This window comes from Rhipicephalus microplus, chromosome 9 (genome assembly GCF_043290135.1).
Source record: "Rhipicephalus microplus isolate Deutch F79 chromosome 9, USDA_Rmic, whole genome shotgun sequence".
In the NCBI taxonomy this organism is placed as follows: Eukaryota; Metazoa; Arthropoda; class Arachnida; order Ixodida; family Ixodidae; genus Rhipicephalus; species Rhipicephalus microplus.
Genome location: NC_134708.1, coordinates 30,635,179 through 30,640,864, shown reverse-complemented (window position 1 = coordinate 30,640,864; position 5,686 = coordinate 30,635,179). Strand labels below are relative to the sequence as shown.

Sequence of the window (5,686 nt, the reverse complement as noted above, 5' to 3'; positions counted from 1 at the left end):
CAATCGGCGAGCCGCGGCAGAAGCACCGACGCAAGCGCAGCGAAAACATGAATTACAACCGCAACCAGCAGCGACCGGGCAATGTGATAAATGGGGCTCAAGCAATCAACCCGCAAGCGGCGAACCGCAATCCGCTCAACCACGTAGCTGAAGCAAAGGACAACACCATTTAGTCACTACGCAATGAAAATGACCAGCTCAAGCGATGCATCGCTGAACAGAGAGCTCAAATGCAAGAGATGAACGCTAAGTTGAACCAACTCATCAACGCACAGCAGCAGCAGAAGCAACAACAGGTGACTCCGACTCCGCTACCACCACTGTCGCCACCGCAGAGTCAACCAAGACCCCCAACGCCAACGGAAAACAACACAAACTCATCCATGGAGGTACAAGTCCCAGTTACTACGGAAGCTAACAGCGCAGAACCCGAAACGATCGACGTTGCTAGGACAAGCGAACCGGCACCCAAGAAGCAAGCGCTCGAATACGCACGTGAACGAAGAGTCAACGCTAGGCTGGACAGCCTAGAAGAACGTCAAGATCGACTAGAACAGACCATGAAAGCCAACTACGAAACCCTGAACCAAGTCATCAAAGCTACTAACGATCGCCTCGATGCTACCAACGCACGCCTCGACACATTGGTGACACCCGTACATGGCATGCAGTCTACCATACAAGGAATACAGACTAAGTTGGATGCACTAATACACGCGCTGACGGCGTCAGGACTAATCCCACAACAGGCCTTTACCCAACCGCAATAATGGACGGGACAACGGCAACAGGCACCGCTAACCACAGAAACAGAGCACAGACACAACAGCATCATCTCCTCATATGGCGATGGAATCCCAACGGCATACAGGGGAGAAAAGCATCGTTACAACAGTACATAAAACAAAGCACCAAGAGACGCGACGTCATAATACTACAAGAGACGCACAGTGAAACCCCACCGACGTTACCGGGGTACAGATCCTTTGCGAAGCCCCCCAGCGCACGAACAGTTGGGAAAGGCGCAGGGCAGGGGGTCTGCTCCTTGGTAAAGAAGAATCTAACTTCAATAGATCACGAGCTGCTACCCAACGGCGCCATCGAGCACAGCACGGTCGAAATCGTCACCGGGAAGCGCAAGCGCCGTGAAAGCACTTTTATAATCAACGTGTACAGCAATCCGAAGCACTTCCAGCAAAAATTCCGCACCCTTGTGCACAAAGCGCAACAGCTCGCGGGCTCCAACGTAACCCTGCTGTGTGGAGACTTCAACGCTCAACATACGGCATGGGGGTATCCATACACGACGGCGAAGGGCCACAGTCTCTACGACGAAACAATGAACGCAGGTTACCAATTGCTAAACGACCCCAACGCACCTACGAGAAACGGAACGTCGTCGCAGCGAGACACAAACCCGGACCTCGCTTTCATAAGCACGGCCTCAGCACTGCGTGGAGTCACGTGGCGGAACACCGGGGAGACGTTGGGAAGTGAACACTGCATACTCGAAATTACAATACCCATCACAGAGAACACGCAAAGAGCACAGCAACAGCAAATCGTCGACTGGCACGAGTACAGAAAGAAATTAGAAGACAACGTTACGGAAACCATTGAAAACATAGAAGCATGGACCAACATGTTGAACGCCACGAACAAAGACGCCACTCAGACGGTAGAAGCGGAGCCGGAGGCTACGATGCTGGACAGCAGACTAGCGCGCCTCATGGAAGCCCGCAACTCGCTGATACGGCGCTGGAAACTACAACGCCCCAACAGAAAGCTACGCAAACGTATAGCACAACTCAACAGAGACATCGAGCATCACAGCGCAGTCCTCTGCAGACAGCAGTGGCACGCGGTGTGTCAAGAAGCGGACAGTCAACTACACAAAGGCAAGACGTGGCGCCTGCTACGCCACTTGCTCAACAATCAGACAACCAAGGGAGCTCAGCATTACATGCTGAACAAGACAATTCACAAAGCCGTCAAAGAAATGGGAGAGGCTGAGGTGCAACGACACCTGGACGCCAAGTATCTCCCCGTAACGCCAACGGATCCACTCCCCAGCTACGAAGGGGCAACCAACGAGAGACTAGATGCCGACATCGAAGAATGGGAAGTGGGAGCGGTTCTACAAACAATCAACTGTAAATCGGCATCCGGACCGAACCACGTCACCAACAAGGCATTGAGGAACTTGAACGACACAGCAATCGAAGCCCTCACCAAGTACTACAACCAGTGCTGGCGGACGGGCAAGCTACCGCTACAATGGAAGACCGCGAAAACGATCCTGATCCCCAAACCGGGCAAACCACCCAGCATAGACAACCTGAGACCCATCTCTCTAACGTCGTGCGTGGGCAAGGTGCTTGAACACGTCCTACTCAACAGAGTGCAACGTTATTTGGAAGAATCTAACATATATCCACATACAATGCTGGGGTTCCGGGCCAAACTGTGTACCCAGGACGCCATGCTGTTGCTCAAGAACGAAATCGTGGACAGACACTTTCCCACGTTGGATAACAGAGCGGTGCTCGGACTGGATCTCCAGGGAGCATTCGACAACGTACACCACTCGGCCATCCTTCGGCAGGTGTCCCACTTCAACATGGGGGAGAGGACGTTCGCTTACATCAAAGATTTCCTGATTAACTGCACCACGCGGCTTGTGGCAGGAGAACTACAACTACCGCTCAAGCAGCTGGGGAGCACGGGGACACCGCAGGGCTCGGTGATCTCCCCTCTGTTGTTCAACCTTGTCATGATAGGCGCTGCAAGAAGATTGGAACGCGTCAGAAACATCAAGTACACGATCTACGCGGACGACATCACGCTGTGGTAAACGGGAGGAAGCGACAGCCAGATCGAGGCAGCCCTCCAAGAAGCCGTCGCCGCCGTAGAAGAACACCTACGACCCACCGGACTCAAATGTTCACCAACCAAGTCGGAACTGCTAGTGATCTCACCGCGAAGTGCGCGACGCCCGACAACGCAGAACATCAACGTGGTAACCCAAGACGGAACGCCGATACCGCACGTGCAGACGCTCAGAGTTTTGGGGCTGCACCTCCAGGACTTGAACCGCAACAACGTGACGGTACAAAAGCTCCGCGCAAAGCTCTCGCTGGCCACCCGCCTACTCAAGAAGGTGGCCACGCGGTACCATGGCATGCGAGAAGACAGTCTACTACGACTCACCCAGTCGTTTGCAGTCAGCCACATCTCTTACGTAGCGTCGTTCCACAATTGGAAAGCGGCGGAGAAGATCAAAATTGACGCGATGATTAGAAAGGCGTACAAGACGGCCCTGGGCTTATACCCCCACACCAACACGGAACGCATGCTCGCGTTGGGCGTTCACAACACGCTGGAAGAAATCGCAGAAGCCCAGCGAACGGCGCAGTATCACCGCCTGTTTCAGACCAGGACGGGAAGAACGATACTACAGCGCATCGGAATCAACGCGCCAGCGACGACTCCGGAGGTAGCAAAGCAGCTACCCCGGGACGTTCTCCAAAGACTGAGGGTTCCACCCTTACCGAAGCACATGTATCCACAAGTACACCAAGAAAGAAGAACGGCGAGAGCCACGGCCCTCACAAAAGGTCACGCCAACGATCCGCGCGCGTACTACGTGGACGTGGCGAAGTATCCCCACCGGCCAAACACGTACGCAGCAGCAGTCATCGCAGCAGACACTGGAGTACTCACAACGTCGGGAAGCATACGGTGCAAGTCGCCCACGTAAGCCGAGGAGTTTGCAATCGCACTGGCACTAGCCATCCCGGATTGCCGCACGGTCCTCAGTGGCTCGAAGACGGCAATAGCCAACTTTGCTACAAACAACGTCCATGGAACCATTGCAAGAGTATGTTCAACTATAGCAAGACCGGAAACGAACATTACCGTCAAGTGGTTCCCTGCGCACTCTGGGGAGCTGGACGTGGGCCCGAACCGCAACGAGGAGGCAGATACGGAGGCACACGCGCTAACTAGCCGCGGGTCTCTGTCAACGCATTCCTCGGAGCCGTAACGACCCGATGCCAAAGACGGAGAGTATTTCACCACAACCTACGCTGACGTTCTGCGGTGGTACAGAACGAGCAGACGCCTCTACCCACCGCCTCACCGAGACCTACAACGCAGAGAAGCAGCCACACTACGGCAGCTGCAAGTACAAGCAATATGGACCCCCGTCTGGGCAAAGCACGTTTGCCCGGAGGTTTACACCACTGATGTATGCCAACACTGCAAGAAGGCGCGAGCCACCCAGAGCCACCTCCTTTGGGACTGTGCACCACCGCCGGGTAACCAAGAAGTAATGCCAACTGCCATAAGCAGCAAAATTATCAGCCGAGAGCCCGGCAATCAAACAGACGTGGTCCAGCACGTGCTTAGCATCCTGGAACGCCAGCGGCCGAAAGCGGCGCCCCCACGGGTTTGACGCGAGTAGGTTGCTGCTTCGGGACGTCCGAGCACGCTAGTGTCTCGCTTTAATCCCCCTACTCCTTCCCCCTTTATGCCGGATCGTCAATAAAGTTGTTTCACTCACTTACTATTTCAACAACGCACAGGAGATATCTCCCACCAGCACCACCTTGCAGGTCAAAGCGTAAGACTGGTTACGCACTACGGCTACGACAAGGAACGAGCGGGTGCCGCTTTATGGAGCTTCACCCCTAAAAAGAAAAAGCTCTGAAAGATTGTTCTTCCATGAGCTTTCGCTGAGACAGTGCAGTGCCTGATGATGATGAAGATGATGATGATCCTTAATACTGTGGCGCACACCCACAAAGGGGGATCGGCCAAGAACCGGGCAGCAGGATCTTAAGTAAAAGGCTTATGGTTTTTCAAACACAAAGTAATTTTGGACTGAAAAAAAATTATATAGAAAGAAAAGCCAAAAATCGAAAAGGAGTATATCTGATCAGAGATCGATGCAGGCTATCAGATGCGACTTGAGACATTGCAGTGCCTGATGATGATGATGATGATGATGATCCTTGATACTCTGGCGCACACCCACAAAGGGGGATCGGCCAAGAACCGGGCAGCAGGATCTTAACTAAAAGGCTTATGGTTTTTCAAACAAAGTAATTTTGGACTGAAAAAATTATATATAAAGAAAAGCCAAAAATTGAAAAAGGAATATATTTGAGCAGGGATCGATGCAGGCGATCAGATGCGATTTGAGACAGTGCAGTGCCAGCGCTGCGCGTTCCGCACTGGCCTGGCGTTTTTTTTGCTGTTAACCATTTTCATGATAGTATTCTTATTTACTATGTTATTATCATTACGTTTGTAGTCGTAACGTGCAGTTAGACCCAATCAAAGCATAATGCCGTGAAATTTATTATTTTTATTACGCGTTTAATGATCCTCTCCGCAACCGATTCTACCTAGTGGGAATGAGCCTCAAGACTAAAGAACAACAACAAAAAAAGATATAAAGCTGAGAGCACGCGTGCTTCGCGCGAGTTACCGGGCATCTCGTGTCACGCGTGCGTCGGCATCGTCACCGAAGCGAGCCTGCGAACAGTGTCCATCAGGCGCCCATGGCTTCGGGTGATCCGTCTTCGTCGTTTCTCGACGAGAGCGTCAAAGACGCGAAAGCCCATGCTCAAGGTACGCCCGAGCCGTCGCGTGGTGGCCCCGACGAGATTTTCAGACCGTC

The 5,686-nt window shown here is 52.9% G+C and overlaps 1 pseudogene; it reads left to right on the top strand.

Annotated features, from left to right (window-relative positions):
- The first annotated feature begins 239 nt into the window (after positions 1–239).
- LOC142772219 (uncharacterized) lies at positions 240–5,424 on the top strand (annotated as a pseudogene).
- The last annotated feature ends 262 nt before the right edge of the window (positions 5,425–5,686 follow it).